This window comes from Antechinus flavipes, chromosome 6, assembly GCF_016432865.1.
Source record: "Antechinus flavipes isolate AdamAnt ecotype Samford, QLD, Australia chromosome 6, AdamAnt_v2, whole genome shotgun sequence".
In the NCBI taxonomy this organism is placed as follows: domain Eukaryota; kingdom Metazoa; phylum Chordata; class Mammalia; order Dasyuromorphia; family Dasyuridae; genus Antechinus; species Antechinus flavipes.
The window spans coordinates 262,296,471-262,312,968 of record NC_067403.1 but is presented as its reverse complement, the minus strand read 5'-3'; positions in this window follow the sequence as shown (position 1 = coordinate 262,312,968).

Sequence of the window (16,498 nt, the reverse complement as noted above, 5' to 3'; positions counted from 1 at the left end):
GGTCTCTGGCTCAGCGTTGCCCGAGGGAGGAGGGGAGGGAGGAGGGAGCGGGGAGCGGCGAGAGGAGGCTTCTGTTCTATTAAATCTAATTGCTCCCAAGATTGCAGACACTCGCCGTGGGAAACGAGTTAGCTCAGCTCCTCCACCTCCCCTCTGAATCATCACCTCGCCAGGAGCCCGACGGGCGGGGGCGGGGGCTTGGCGCTCGGACCCCCGGCTCCTGACCCCCGGGCCCCCAAACGCGGCCCGGCTTCCGCTCCGGAAGGCTCGGGGCCCAGGGAACGGGAGCCCCCCAGGGGGGCCGGAGGCGGCTCTGCAGACCCTGCTGGACACCGGGGTCCTGAGCTCAAGCGCCTGGGTCAGTTTCCCTCTCTCTCCGGGCTCAGAGAAAGGCTCTCCCTGCCCAGTGTCCCCCTCTGCAAGGCGTGGGTCCCCTGGGAACCCAAGCTCCCTCTCGCAGAGCTGCCTCCTCGCCCCCCGGCTTGGGGAGACCGGGCTCTAGACCAGCCCGGAGGGAGCACCCAGCCAGGGAGGCTTCAGGGAGGGGCCACTCACAGGCATCTTGGGGAAGGTTCTCCCTGGCTGCGATCCCTCAAGGATGCATGGGGGCATCCGATGGGACTCAGCCGGGGGGAGGGGAAGGGAGGGGGCCCGAGCCATCTTTTCATGTCCTTGCAGAGGCTTCCTCTTCCCCCCACCCCCGTCCCCCTTGAGACCACGCCCAGGTAATGGAACACAATGACCGAGGAATAGGGCACTCTGCCCCACCCCCTGCACTCTGTCCCCCAGGACACTCTGGGCCCCTCAGTGCACTTTGGGCTCCCAGCATGCTTTGGGCCCCCAGCTCACTCTGGGCCCCTCAGGGCACTCTGTACCCCAGTGCACTCTGGGCCCCAGCGCACTCTGTCCCCCGGGACACTCTGTACCCCAGCGCACTCTGGGCCCCAGCGCACTCTGTCCCCCAGCTCACTCTGGGCCCCTCAGGGCACTCTGGGCCCCAGCGCACTCTGTCCCCCAGCTCACTCTGGGCCCCAGCGCACTCTGTCCCCCAGCTCACTCTGGGCCCCTCAGGGCACTCTGTACCCCAGCGCACTCTGTCCCCCGGGACGCTCTGGGCCTTGGGACACTCTGGGTTCCCAGGATGCTTTGGGTCCCCAGCGCACTCTGTCCCCCGGGACACTCTGTACCCCAGTGCACTCTGTACCCCAGTGCACTCTGGCCCCAGCTCACTCTGGGCCCCTCAGCGCACTTTGGGCTCCCAGGATGCTTTGGGCCCCCAGCATGCTCTGGCCCCTCAGGACACTCTGGGCCCCAGCGCACTCTGTCCCCGGGGACACTCTGGGCCCCGGGACACTCTGGGCCCCTCAGGACACTCTGTCCCCCGGGACACTCTGGGCCCCGGGATGCTCTGGGCCCCTCAGGACACTCTGTCCCCCAGCTCGCTCTGGGCCCCTCAGCGCACTTTGGGCTCCCAGGATGCTTTGGGCCCCCAGCACGCTCTGGGCCCCTCAGGACACTCTGTCCCCCGGGACACTCTGGGCCCCTCAGGACACTCTGTCCCCCGGGACACTCTGGCCCCTCAGGACACTCTGTCCCCCAGCGCACTCTGTCCCCCGGGACACTCTGGGCCCCTCAGGACACTCTGTCCCCCGGGACACTCTGGGCCCCTCAGGACACTCTGTCCCCCAGCGCACTCTGTCCCCCGGGACACTCTGGGCCCCTCAGGACACTCTGTCCCACGGGACACTCTGGGCCCCGGGACACTCTGGGCCCCTCAGGACACTCTGGGCCCCTCAGGACACTCTGTCCCCCAGCGCACTCTGTCCCCGGGGACACTCTGGGCCCCGGGACGCTCTGGGCCCCTCAGGACACTCTGTCCCCCGGGACACTCTGGGCCCCTCAGGACACTCTGTCCCCCGGGACACTCTGGGCCCCTCAGGACACTCTGTCCCCCGGGACACTCTGGGCCCCTCAGGACACTCTGTCCCCCAGCGCACTCTGTCCCCCGGGACACTCTGGGCCCCTCAGGACACTCTGTCCCCCGGACACTCTGGGCCCCTCAGGACACTCTGTCCCCCAGCGCACTCTGTCCCCCGGGACACTCTGGGCCCCTCAGGACACTCTGTCCCACGGGACACTCTGGGCCCCGGGACACTCTGGGCCCCTCAGGACACTCTGGGCCCCTCAGGACACTCTGTCCCCCAGCGCACTCTGTCCCCCGGGGACACTCTGGCCCCTCAGGACACTCTGGGCCCCTCAGGACACTCTGTCCCCCGGGACACTCTGGGCCCCTCAGGACACTCTGTCCCCCGGGACACTCTGGCCCCTCAGGACACTCTGTCCCCCGGGGACACTCTGGCCCCTCAGGACACTCTGTCCCCCAGCGCACTCTGTCCCCGGGGACACTCTGTCCCCCGGGACGCTCTGGGCCCCTCAGGACACTCTGTCCCCCCGGGACGCTCTGGGCCCCCAGGATGCTTTGCGCCCCCAGCGCACTCTGTCCCGGAGCTGGACGGACCTGAGCCCCGGCCCGAGGAGGCACCCGGCCGTGACTGTGCCACGGGAGGGGCTGGACGGCTTCCACTCCGAGCCTGGGGGCGCGTGTGCCAGCTTCCTTCCCGGATTAGCCCCCACCCAAGGGGGTCTCCACCCAGTACCCAGCGCGCGGGAAGCGCGGAGGACCCGGAGCGTGCCGGGCTGCCAAATGAAAGCCCTCCAGGGAGAAAAGGGGCAGGCGGCTTGGGCGGGGCGGGGGCGGGGCTGGGGGGGGGGGACTCCTGCCACGTTTCCTCCCCCTCCGTTCCTCAGTTTCTGCGCTAAGAACGAATGATTCGGACCCGGTCTCAGCCTCCTCCCGGCTTGTCCTGTAGCATTTCTATTTCCACGTGTGTGCGCGCGCGCGCGTGCACAAAAGCCATGAGCTGGAACCTGGGGAGCCAGCTCCTCGGCCTAGGGGAGCCCCGGCCCTTCCCCTCTGCCGCCGGGGCTTCCAGCTCCCTCCTATAGGCCGGCCGAGGCCGAAGCTGGGAGTGGGGGAGGCCAGCCCCTCCCTCCGCCCCCTTCCCCCCCTTCTCCCCCTCCCCCGCCAGTCCCCAGGTGGGCCGGGCGGCTCAATGGTTTGCTCAGCCCCCGCGCGGCGGCTAATAACTCCTAAATCCCAGGCGGTGGGAAGCGGGCGGCCGCGGCGGCGGCGGCTGTGGACTTAACCTTTTCCCAAACGCCTCCGTGGAGACAAATGTTGTTTTTAGGCCTTTCTCAGACCGAAGCGAGTGGGGCGGAGGGGGGGGGGAGGGAGAGGGGGGAAAGGCAGCTTAGGGAGATAAGCCGCCAAGTGGCTCCCGGGCAGTGCCCGCCGGGGTGGGCGATCCCGCGGGGGCCGGAGCCGGCCTTAGGACGCCCAGCGAGGCCCGGCCGGGAGAAGGCCCGCCCAGGAGGCGGCGGCTGAGGGGCCCCCAGGCCACAGAGCACCGAGCCCACCCCGGGAAGCCCCGTCTCCGAACACTGCTTCGGGCCCTTCCTAGGACCTGTGCAATCCGGGCAAATCTTCTGCCTGCCTCAGTTTCCTCATCTCTAAAATGGGAATAATGACACCTACTTCACAGGGTGGTCGTGAGGATCAATTGAGAAAATTGGCACAGAGTGACTGACATTCAGTAGGTGCTTAATAAATACTAGAAAGGTTCCTTTCCTTTCCTCCACAAATGATGTGGTGGGAAGAGCTCCACCTGGAGCCGAGAGTCGGGTTCTCAACTCTGTCAGCCTCCCCCAGAGCTCGCCACCGCCAGGAAGCCTTCCCAGTCCGGTCAGAGAAAGGAAAAGGCAAGGGATTCGGCTCCCATTAAGACCTTGACGGAGTTTTCCAAAATCCCTTTCAATGCAAGGGATTGTGGGAACTGGGAAACACAGCAAGGGAAAGAAAAAAGTCCTGCAGGGAGGGAGGGAGGGAGGAAGGAAGGAAGGAAGGAAGGAAGGAAGAAGGGAGGGAAGGAAAAAAGGAAGGGAGGGAGGGAGGAAGAAAGAAGGGAGGGAGGAAGGAAGGAAGAAGGGAGGAAGGAAGGAAGAAGGGAGGGAGGAAGGAAGGAAGAAGGGAGGAAGGAAGGAAGGAAGAAGGGAGGGAGGAAGGAAGGAAGAAGGGAGGAAGGGGGAAGGAGGGAAGAAGGAAGGAGAAAGGAAGAAAGGCAATGAGGAAAGAAGGAAGAAAGGAAAGAAAGAAGAAAGGGAGAGAAGAAGGGAAAAAGGAAAGGAGGGAGGGAAGAGGAACTGATCAAAATGGTAAGTCAGTGTTGGAAGGGTTACGGAAAGAGGAAAAGCGCTAACGAGTTGTTGGTGCAGTTGTGAAATGGGACAATCTGAAATGATGCAAATAAAATGGTCCAAATTTCCACACCCTCTGAACCGGAGGCTCCACCACTGGCCTAACCCAGGAAAAGCTCCCATAATTCCAAAATATTTTCAGCTAACTAAGGATTGGAAACAAAGTCGGGGAGTCGGGCAAGGACTAAACAAGTTGTAGGACCTGAATGTGGCGGAATAATAACAGTCAATCGAGAAACAGGGTATTAAGTACCTTCTCTGTGCCAGGAGCTGGGCTAAGGGCCAAGGATACACAAAGAGGCAAAAGACAGTTTTCAAGAAGCTTACAATCTAATGGGGGACAACCTGCAAACAGGCCTACAGAGCAAGCTCTGGGCAGCAGAAATAGAAGCCAGAGGCTCAGAGAGGGGGGGTCTTAGGGAGCCGGGGCGGGGGTCAGTAGGCTGACCTTAGCATGCTGTAAGAAACAACATGGACAGTGAATGCAGAGATTCATGGAAAGAGCCATTTTCACGGATGCAGAATGGAGCCCAGGAAACAATGAACACAATTAACGATGATGAAAGCACAAGGGCAGGAAGGGTCCCACAGGACTCAGACCACCAGGTGAGAAAAGCCCCCGAGGAGGGGGGGTCCACATGGCCTTCTGCAGGCTAGGAAGGCGGCAGCTGTCACCTGGGAGGGCTTTGTGCTTATGGGAGGGCAGCTGGCTGTGGCTGTGTACGAAAAGGAAATTAGCCCCAAAAACCTTAAAAAGCAAAATCCTCTGTCCTTCTAATGGAAGAGAATGGGGGTAGGTGGAGAGAGACAGTGAGAGACACACAGAGAAATGAGAGACAGAGACACAGAGAGATAGAGGCAGAGACAGAGAGACAGAAATCAGAGACAGAGAGATACATGGGCAGAGACAGAGAGAAATACAGGCAGAGACACAGACAGAAGGAGGTGAGAAGGGAAAGGAGAGGAGGAAAGGATCCCAAATCATGGCTGGGGCGAGGAGTGAGGAAGAGCGCGGAGGAGAGAAGAGGCGTTCTGTGTCCCTGGGCACAGCCTCCCCCCGCAGGGCAGAGCCAGGGCAGGTCACGGAAGCCTCCGCAAGACCCCGGTCGTTAGCAGCCACAGGCCGGTGCCCTCTCTGATGCCCTCTGCCCTTCCACCCCCCGGAGGCAGACCCACTGGGCGCCCGCTCGTGGAGAGCGAGGGAGACGACACAAAGAGCGAGCCCTTGGTTCGGGGGTCCGTGACCTGCCCGGAGCCCCTGCGGCCCACTCGCGTCACACACATTTACCCAGAGCTCTCCTCCAGCCACGTGGGGAGTGAAGAAAGCCTTCTCCCCTCGGCAGAGGAGGCACGCCGGGCTGGAGGGAGAGGACTTAGCCACAGTCACACGGCCAGAAATAGCAGACCCTGAGATCTTCCAACCCTCCCCCGGGGCCAGAGCCGCCCCCACTCCGCCCTAGCCCCGGCAGCCTTTGCTGTTCTCCTCCCCACCAGCCCCCACCCCGGCCCGTCTTGCAAAACCCTCAGAGCACCTTCAGCCGGAGCCGGGATTCTAGGAAACGCCTTTCCCGGGATCTGCGCTTGTTGGCTGGGACCAGGAACTAGCTCAAGGGTGACTCGGGCCGAGCGCAGAGAAAAGTGGAGGAAGAGTCGGGTGGGGCAGAAGGGGGGATGGACGGGGGGGCTTTGGGGGTCTGTGGGTCTGCAGATCTGCTTTCGTCTGTGGGAGCATCTCAGAAGCACCCAATCGCCCCATGGGGAGGCCTTGGGGGCCTCTGACGTGGGGAACCCCCGACTCCTTCCAAGCCACCCGGGGGCTGCTCTCACTAGGAAGCCCCCGCCTGCCCCCCTCCCCGCACTCTGGCACCAAGCAAAGGAGCAGCCTCCTCCACACGCGGGGCTCCTCAGCTTCTCCTCACGGCAATGGAGGCTCTGACCCTGGACGTCCCAGCTTCCTAACGCTGTTCCTACAGGCTGCTGCCAGCCATTGCTTCTGCTTGCAGAGATACTGAGACCCTCTGAGATGTGAGCACTTATTAATCACCTACTGTGTGCGTCGTGCTGAAGGTGCAAAGACTCTCCTACCCTCCCACCCCCCCCAAAAAAAATTCTATAATTTCCTGGGTTTTTTAAAATAACTTTTGATTGCCAGAGCCCATGCCAGGGTAATTTTTACAGCATTATCCCTTGCACTCGCTTCTGTTCCGATTCTTCCCCTCCCTCCCTCCACCCCCTCCCCCAGATGGCAAGCAGTCCTTTACATGTTAGATGTGTCATAATTCCCTGTTTTTAAAGACCTTCTTTGGGACCAACCCTCTCTAGTTTCTGCTTTCTAACTGGTGCTGACCCAAAGCAGTCTGTCTCTCTGCGAGTCTGCCTCAGTCTCTTTCTTTGTCTCTCCACCCCCTCCACATACTCTTCCCCCTCTCTTTCTCCATCCTTTTCTCTCTGTCTCTGTCATCTCTGTCATCTCTTCCTGACTCTTTCTTTTCCTCTTTCTCTCCCCCCCCTCCATTCTTGCTCTCTAGGTCTCCTCTAGTTCTCAGTGTCTCTGTCTCTGTCTCTGTCTCTTTCTCTCTAATCTCCCCCCCCCCCCCACTCTGTCTCTCTCTGTTGTCTTTCTCTCTTCCTGACTCTCTCCTCCCCCTCCCCCCCGGCCCCATTCTTCCTCTCTGAGTCTCTTCTCCTGTTTCCTCTCTCTCTCTCTCTCTCTTTCTTTCTCTCTTTCTCTCTCTTTTTCTCTTTCTTTCTCTCTCTTTTTCTCTTTCTTTCTCTCTCTCTTTCTCTGTCTGTCTCTGTCCGTCTGTCTGTCTCTCTCTCTGTCTCTTTCTTTCTCTCTCTCTCTCTCTTTTCTCTTTCTTTCTCTTTCTCTCTCTTTTTCTCTTTCTTTCTCTCTCTCTTTCTCTCTTTCTCTGTCTCTGTCTGTCTGCCTGTCTCTCTCTCTCTGTCTCTCTCTCTGTCTCTCTCTTTCTTTTTCTCTCTCTCTCTCTCTTCTCTTTCTTTCTCTTTCTCTCTCTTTTTCTCTTTCTTTCTCTCTCTCTTCTCTTTCTCTCTCTCTTTTTCTCTCTCTTTTTCTCTTCTCTCTCTCTCTGTCTCTCTGTCTCTGTCTCTCTCTCTGTGTCTCTCTCTCTCTTTCTCTCTCTGTCTCTCTCTCTTTTTCTCTTTCTCTTTCTCTCTCTGTCCTCTCTCTCTCTTTCTCTCTCTGTCTCTCTCTCTTTTTCCCTCTTTCTCTCTCTCTCTTTTTCTCTTCTCTCTCTTTCTCTCTCTTTCTCTCTCTCTTTTTCTCTTTCTCTCTCTCTTTTTCTCTTTCTCTCTCTGTCTCTCTCTTTTTCTCTTTCTTTCTCTCTCTCTCTTTCTCTCTCTGTCTCTCTGTCTGTCTCTCTCTCTCTGTTTGACTGTCTCTTCTCCCTGCCTTCCTCTCTTCTCTCCCTCTCCCCTCCTCCCCTCTTGCCTCCCCTATCTCTGCCTCATCTGTCACTCTTCTTGCCTCCCTCTCTCCTTTCTCCTTTCTCCTCTTCCTGTGTTTGGGAGTAATTACAGACTGCCAGTTGGGGTAATTAGCCCCAGCTTAGACAGCTCAATCCAAGGTGGTTTTTTCTCTCTTAACAGCCTCATTCAGCGCCCAAGAGATGCCACAAAGGGCTTAATAGCCTGTAATGACAGGCCGCCCACCCCTCAGGATCCGCCAGCTTCCTGCCCCGAGTGGGCTCGCTGCCAAAGAAATGTCACCAGGCTGTGGTCAGTGGGCTCTGCCCCCCTCAGCTGCCAGCTTGGCACGTGGCAGCGCTGACTTCTGGGGCTCCTGGCCGGGAGCTTGGGAAGGGGCGAAGCCCCATTCGGTGAGATGAGCCCCCACCTTAGCCTCCCCCCTTCTCACCTCTGGCCCTGCCTCCGTCCCCCTCTCCCATGATCCCCTCCCACCCTCTCTGTCCCTTTATTCCTTCGCTGTCCGAGCCCTGGGCGGGGCTCCAGTGGCCAACCCTGTCGAAGTCCATTGTGCCCTCCGGGCGGCTCTCACCCTGGTTCTCTCCCGATATTTGACTGTCCGGGCAGGCCTTGACTTTGACTCCTAGACGGGTCCCTTCTTTCCCGCCCTTGATGCAGGGCTCGGCTGTGAGAGCGCGGTTAGGGCTGCTTCCAAGGCTTGGAGTCCCCGTTACCTCTCTCCTTCATCGAGTCAGTTCCTAAACAGCCTTTTATGCCAGCCCAGTTCCAAGGCCGCTGCCTCCTTCCCCCTCCTCCTCTTCCTCTTCCTCCCCCTCTCCTCCTTTCTCCTTCCTCCTCCGAATAGGACATAGAACAAAAATGTCACACAGAGGTTCCCCCACTGGTCTCGCCTCCCTCTCCCTCCCGAGTCCAAGCCCTCTCTGCCAGGCGCTGGGTAGAATGCTTCTTCAGCATTAGCTCGTTTTTGTTTATTTGTTTGTTTTTATTAAAGCTCTTTATTTTCCAAGCACACGCCTGGGTGACCCTTGCAAAACCTTGTGTTCCAAAAGGGCCCCTCCTCCCCACCCCCTTCCCTAGGGGGCCAACTCTGCGGGGCTGATGGGAGGAGGGGGCGCTTCAGAGTTGTTTGAATTTGCCTTTTTTTGGCAATAAATGATTAGCAGCGTTTTATACGACGATCGATAACCGGAATCGCTCCCTGGGAGATTTTCCTGTTTCTGTTGCGCAGCCACTTAGCGGGGAGGGGAGGAACGGCCGCCTTCTCATCGGTTTGAATTTGTTCCTCGGGTATCTTGGATGTGAGCAGAAAAAAATGACTGCCGAGATTCTCCCTCCTCCAGGCACCTCAGACAGAAAACGCTGTAAAATGTGGCTTTGGGGGGAGGGGGATAACGAATCCTATTTGGGACCTGCTGATTGGAGGTGGACATCAGGGGAAAGGTCCGGCAGGAAGTCGGCCCTTGGGCCCGGAGGCCGGCCCGTTCTTCAGGATAATAACGTTCAAATCTGTGGGAGGACGTGAGATCAGACCTGGCACATAGTAGGCATCTGTTAAATATTTATTGACTGAGCTCACCAGGACAGGGGGCGGGGGTGCCTGATATGTGCTTCATGAATGAATGAGCCCAGCTGCGGTCCCAGTCTCCCTCCATGCTTAGTACCTGCCTCTCCTTCAGTCAGTGTCTCACCTAGTTCAGGGAGCCGCCCCCTTTCATTACGACCGTTCCCCCCTGGTCTCCGGCCTCGTCTCTCCCCTCCTTAATCCGTCTCCACGGTGGCTCCCAGTGGCCTCTCAAGTAGAACAGGGGGTCCTCGGCCTGGCACTTAAAGCCCCCTCGCTCTGGCTCTGACCCTCCTCCGTAATTACTCCCTACACATTCTCTCCTGCGCTAAGCTCTGAAGTCTCAGATCAGGGCCCCGGAAACCATCTTGTTTCTGGTCACAGGAGGGGACCAGACAGGGGAGGGCCCTTGGTCACAGGAGGGGACCAGACAGGGGAGGGCCCTTGGTCACAGGAGGGGACCAGACAGGGGAGGGCCCTTGGTCACGGAGGGGACCAGACAGGGGAGGGCCCTTGGTCACAGGAGGGGACCAGAGAGGGGAGGGCCCTTGCCCGAGATGGCTTAGCCATTTCATTCCCAGGAGCGGTCCGGCCGTCCTGGGGCTCTGGTCCCTCCGTAGAAGGGCCCCGGCCGTCATCTGGTGCCGTGGAAGCTCAGAAAGGGGCGGGAAGGTTCCCACCAGGCTGGGCTGCGAGCCCTGACCCAGGGAAATGGAAAGATGCAGCTTCAGCTCCCGAAGGAACAAAGCCTGGCGACAATGAAGCGGACGCCTGCTTCCGGCCCCTCCTGCCCCCACTGCTGTCAGCCCCATGGAGAGAAGAAAGGTCAGCGCAATTACCGCTAACCAGGGCCGGGAGGCGCTCAGGCGAGGGCCGGCGGGAGCCGGGGACGGTATCGACAAACCCGGGGACAGCGCCGACTCCGAGCGGCTAATTTCCTCTCATCGATTGGAACCCACTTACCTCTAATTCGGCGTTTAGGAGTTCAAACAGACACAGACAGAAGGTGGCCAGACAGCGCGCGGGGGCCTGAGGGGGGCGGCCAGACAGTGCCCGAGGAACTGAGGCAGGGGCACCGAGACCCCGCAGGGGCCTCTGCTGCCTCCAGGACTAAGGCCGGGCTTCTCTCTCTGCCACTCGACACCCTCTGGATTTGCTCTGTCTCCTCCATCATCTGGTCCGGTGAGTCCAGAACCTCCTCTGTCCTCTGCCCTCAGCCTGGTTGCTTCCCCTTGTGTACCTGCATCCTGCCTGGGAACAGCCTCCTGTCTGCCTGTCCTGGGCCTTTCCCATTCTAGAGAAGCAGCAAATCTGCCTCCTCCAGGAAGCCTTCCCGGGTGCCCTCCCGTCCATCCACACAGAGCTCCTTCCTTCCCAGCCTGTGACACCTCCCACATGGCAGAACTGCAGGCACCCCCCAGACCATTTCCTCCAACTTCATGCCACAAGAAAAAGCCACAAGGAAAATCAGAGACCCAGAGAGGGCTAACGCTCGTTTTCCTCTGGTTGTTCGGGAGGCCTTGGTGTTGTTACCAGAGAAACTTCTCGAAGGCAGAGATCATGTCCTCCATAGTGTCCAGCACATAGTAGGTATTCCATAGAGATGAAAGGAAGGAGGGAACAAAGGAGAGGAGAAAAGAGGGAAGGAAGGAAGGAAAGAAGGAAGGGAGGAAGGAAGGGAGGGAGGGAAGAAAAGAAGGAGGGAGGGAGGAAAGAAAAGAGGGAGGGAGGGAGGGAGGAAGAGAGGGAGGGAGGGAGGAAGGGAGGAAGAGAAGGAGGGAGGGAAGGAGGAAGGAAGAGAGGGAAGGAAGGAAGGGGGAAGAGAGGGAGGGATGATGGAAAGAAGGAAAGGAGGAAGGAACTGAAATTACTTTAGAAATGGGAGGTAATATGGCAAAGGATTCCCTCCATGCACACCCCGTTCTGCTGCTTTTCCTCTACGTGTGCGGCTTTCCTCATTTTGCTGCCTTTTTATGTTTGAATCGATCATTTTGTGGGAAGACTTTTTCCTCCCAGGAGAAACATCTGTTGATGGCAAAGGGGGTGGGGCGGGACCAGGTGGAAGGGAAGAGCACAGGCAGCCCCTCCCACTCTGGCCCGGGAATGAGCTCTCGAATCCCCCAGCAGCCTCTGGGAGCTTTTCTCTGGGCTGGTCTCGCTCCCACTCCCGGGCCCCTGGGCCTCTCACTGACCCTCCCGTTCTTGCTGACAGGCAAAGAGTCCGGCATCCGTAGGTATCTTCAGGCAGAGTTTGGAGGGCCCCGTGTGAGGGTGCGAGTGTCCGGCCTTGAGGCCCCTGAGACTCCTCCCAGGTCGGGGCTGCTGTGGGTGGCGGGATGGAGATCAGTGCAGCCTAATAGCTATTACCTATAGCCTATATGTGATTATAATCACCCGTGATGCTGCTGGGCCTTGGCCAGACAGACCCACACGCTGAAGCCCCCCTCCCCCGCCAGCACCTCTTCAGGAAGTCTCCCCGGGCTGAGAGGAGCCAATGCTGTGCAGAGCTCGAGCAGGCCCGTTAGTGAGGGAGAGAGCATGGACGCGGTTCCACGCGGGATTCGCTTCCTCCCACTCTGCTCACTTGTTCACCCTTGAAATCCAGAAGCTGATTGCAGCGGCGGCTGCTCCGAGGACCGGGCCCCGGGCTCTTTTCTCAGTCCACATCCCCCTGAGCTCTGCACTCCAGGACCTGTCGGATCAGCCTTTTCTCTCCTCAGATGCCCTCTTTTCACTGATTTTTCCCTCCTAATTTTCTTATCTCTCTAACCAGCCTCAGCCCCGGGACCGCCCGGGCTTCGCCCTCATGCATGGGTTTTCCCCAAGGACCCGCAGGGACCCTCTTCCCCTCTGTCTCAGTGGCCTCATCAGATCCCAAGCGCATCCATTCGGTTATCGTTTCCCGTCAGTAATTCCCAGTTGTGGAGCCCCAGCCTCGGCCGTGTCCTGAGCTCCAGTCCCATGCCCTCCGAGGGGGTCGGACGGCTCCACTTGGGCACGTCGGAAGCACAGCGTTTTGCCAGTCGCCCCCTTGCCAGACTTCCCTGTCCCTGCTGGGGGTGTCACAGGGCCGCCACCTCCTGGCCGGCCCCGAGGCTCAGGAGTTACCCCGGCTTCCTCCCTCTCACTCGCTCCCTCATCCGGTCAGGGCCCAGTGCCACGATTCCCTCTCCACAACCTCTGCCATTGTCCCTCTTTTCCGCCACGCGGACACCTCCCTAACGCAGGCCCGTCATTATCGTGGATAATGGGGTCCCAGCCGGCCTCCTGCGTCAGTCTCCCCTGCGAGCTCTCCTCCCTGCAGCCGGGACCTTCCTAAGGCAGGGGGGTAACTGGGCAGCTCCCCATCGCTCTGGGGGAAAAAGGAAGCGGGGAGGGGCCCTTTAAGGCCTCGGTGATCTGGCTCCAGGCTGGCCGAGTGCACGTTCCCTGCCCCGGCCAGAGGCTGTTCCAGCCAAACGGTTCGTTCGCTGGATCTGCGGAGACAAGCTTGAGCAGCGCGGGACGCCGGGCTGGGCCGGAAAGAGTCCAGGGGAGTTGGGTCACTAGGGGGGCAGTTAGGAGGTCAGAGGGGCGGGGACGGTCTGCGAGAAGGAAGAGTGGAAGGGCCGGAGGCTGCGGCGTGGACGCCCCCGGAACGCGGATGTGGGGCCCAGGGTCACCTATGGAACTTCAGTTCGCAGAATGGAGTTATGGGAGCCAGGAAGGAATGGTCAACCAAGGCTTAGATAATGCTGTGGAAAGCATCGTGAGGGGGGAGTCCTGGAATCGGGGTGCCAACCCCTCGAGCAAGTTCTTTGGGCCTCAGTTTCTTCATCTGTAAGATGGGACATGGAGGAGGACCACCTCCGGGGCAGCCCCACCCCGGCGGGAGAGCGGGATTTGGAGTCAGCGGCAGCGGGCTCTGCAGTGGGAGGGGTCGGGATTTCAGAAAGCGGTTTCTTGGCCATCCTGGCAAAGTGCTAATCGCCCAGTGCCAGGCTCATTAACTCAATGAAGCCCACCCATCTCCCCTCCCCCCTCCGGGCTCTGACCCTCTGTGCTGGGGGGGGGGGGTACAGACAGCAGAGAGGGGAGGCTGAGGGAGGCTCGCAGCCACATAAGCGCCTTATGTTGAGAGAGCCAGTGGGAGGCTGCTGACATTTCCAGACCGAAGCCGGCTGCCCCAGGGCGGCCTCTGATATTTAGACAGAGATTAGCGGCTCCGGGAGCTTTGGCTGGCTCACTTTGCCCTCCCTCTGGCCCGCTTTGATGTGGAACGTTTTTAATAAGTCACCCCCTCCCCCGCCTCCCCGGCCTCCCTCTGCCATCTCACCACGTGGCCAAAGCCCCGGGGGCTCCTCTGGCGCTCCTGGGCCGCGTGCCCGCCCCCGCCCGGCCCCGCTGCCTGCTCCCGCTTCGGCGGCGGCCGCTCCAGACCTGGGCTTCTGGGACAGGAGCTCTCGGACCCGCCTCGAGCACCCCCTCCCACACCTGGCGGCCCTGCCCCCTCTGAACCCGGACCGCGGCGCAGTCGGCTCCCGGACTCGGTTCGGGCTTTCGTTGGGGCCGGGCCCGGCCCTCCCCGTGTCCAAACTTCGCCAAGAGCCGGCTCGACCCCAGGTTCTGGCAACCCCAGAGGTGCCGGAGTGGGAGGACTCGCTCTGCAGCCAGCGACGCCGAGCTCTGAGCCCGGCCGGGTGACACTGCCCCTCTCCCCTCTTACAGCCTCAGTTTCCGTATCTGGAAAATCGGTCGCTTTTTATCACACACCCCCCCCCAGGGGTTATGAGGACGACGCTTAGGTCTCAGCCAAGAACAAAAGGCAAATCTCGGAACGCCCTGAAGGGCAGAGGGAGGGGAGGGTTAGAGCGGCTGCCCCCGGGCCCCTCTGCCCCTTCTGTCTCCTCTCCCCCGGCTCCCTCCGCCTTGTTTCCCAATCGGCAAAATAAGAACCCGAAGCCCCTCCCAGGGACACCCGGGCTCAGAGAACGAGGACCGCAAACACAGCGGTCGGGCCGGGAGCCGCGGGGAGCAGCCCCGAGGGTGAGTCAATGGGTGAGTAAGGACCAAGGCCAGCTCCCCGCTCCCGCGCTGCTTGCTGTGCCCCGCCCCCCCCGGGGGAGGGACTTCGGCCCCCTCCCCCCTGGGCAGGCCGGCCTTCCCCGCCCGAGAAAACGGAGCTTCGGAAGGGAGAGAGGGACTCCCTCGTTCCTTGGTTCGAAGCCGGCCTCCCTCCTGCTCTGCCAACTTTCCCGCCCTCGGCTCTCCAGGGGGTCCCCTTTGCCGGAGCCGCGGCCTCCTGGCTTTCCCTCCCCGGGCTCTGCCGTTCTCCGGCTGCCCCCCACCCGCCCTGACTTCCGGCCTCCCCCGCGGCCTCTACAAAATCTCGCTCTGAGGGAGCCTCCCCGGCCTCCTGCTCTAGTGCCCCCCCTTATTATCTCCTGTTCCTCCTGGGCAGGACTTCTGTTCACCGGGGGCTCCCGCTGGATGGGGGGGCCTCGAGGGCCCCGCCCCCAGAGTCTGGCACAGGGCGCTGCCCGCAGCAGGCGCTTAATAAATGTGTACTGGCGGATGGATCCGAAGTGGCCGTGTGGGATTTGCACCCGGGACCTTCCGCCTGTGCCCGCTGGCTTCGGGCCTCCGGAAGGTGATCGTGCGCGGGTGTTGTCACGTGTGTCCGAAGCCTTGACGCAGGTGAGGGACAAAGCCGGGGGGGAGACAGTTTCCATCCCGCCGAGCTGCGGGCCCCGAGGGGCTGCCGGGGCATCTGGCTTCTCCCCGGGAACTGCGGCGGCTGCAGGACAGGAAGAGGGGGGTGTCCCTAGTCGGGGCTCCAGAACCTGCCTCGGGCGCCCCAGCTCTCACGTCCGGAGCCGCCATTAGGAGGGAACAGGAGCCAATTAGTGGAGATGAAATTGGCTGATCGATGGACTCTGGCTACGGGAGGGGGGGGGGAAAGGGGAGAGGGGAGAGCGGGCGAGGGAGAGCGGGCGCAGGGTTTCGGCCCCCCAGAGAGCCCAGCGGAGGGGCTCAGCCCCAGCCTGGCTCTGCTCACGGCCGTAATCGCTACCATTTATGTGGCGCTGGGGCTCAGAAAGGTCAGGGATGTGCCTGAGCTCACACAGCTGATGCCGGAAGCTGGGAGAGGACCCAGGTCCGTGCACCCAGTCACCCCGCCGGAAAAGCGAGGGACTGGAGGCTCGGAAGCCAACTAGGAGGACGCTTGGACAGGAGAGGGATGAGGGACTTGGGAGCCGGGTGGAGGCTGCAGTGTGGGGAGTGGGGAGGCGGGAGGGGGGGAGCCACGTGGGTGCCGAGGAGGGGCCAGTAACGGGGGAGGGGCTCGCTGACGGGAGAGGAAGGGACGGCTCACACAGGGAGTCACTTCAGGGCTCTGCTCAGGGCAGGGGTGGGGGGATGGGTGGGCCGTGGTCCGGGAGGGAAGCCCCCCTTTCTTTGCCAGCGCGGGGCCGCCAGGTGTTTGCAGAGCAGGCTGGGGGCGGGAGCAGCATCCCTGACTCCATCTTCCGGCCCCAGCCTGCAAAGCAAACAGCCCCCCCAAGCCCGGGCCCGGCCCCAGCTGATGCACGTCCTCCTGTCATCCGTGTCCTCCGCCTCCTGCCCCCTCACCTGCCTGCGGCAACATGAGCTCAGCTGCGGTAATGTCCTGAGAGCAGCCGGCTGGACCCTGGGGGGGGGGGGCGGAAGGGGGGGAGGAGCTGCTTTCTGGGGGAGGGGGGAGGAGCTGCTTTCTGGGGGAGGGGGGAGGAGCTGCTTTCTGGGGGAGGGGGCTCTCCCCGCCCTCCCTTACCACTCCCACCTTCTCCCCCCAGCCCCTTGCTAAAGCTGCTGAGCTTGGCGGCACCGGGAAGCGCCCCCTCTGGCTGGCTGCGACCCCGTGGACAGGACTCTTGTTTCTAGCCAAAGGTGCTGGGAGAGTCTGCCAGGTCCTGGGTCCCTCAGGCAGTTTACTATCTACCAAATGGAGAAACTGAGGCCAGAGGGGAAAGTATCTGCCGAAGGCCTCCCGGAGCCCTCCATTTGTCCCCCTTCCCTTCCCCTCTGTTACCTGCTGAGCCCCCCCCCCTGCCCCGGGCCCCCAGGATGCCCTTCGGTGAGACTCTGAGGGAGCTGCTGTGCTGGGAAGCCTGATGGGCTGAGTCTGGACTCTGTCTGGCTAATTGCTCCTAGACA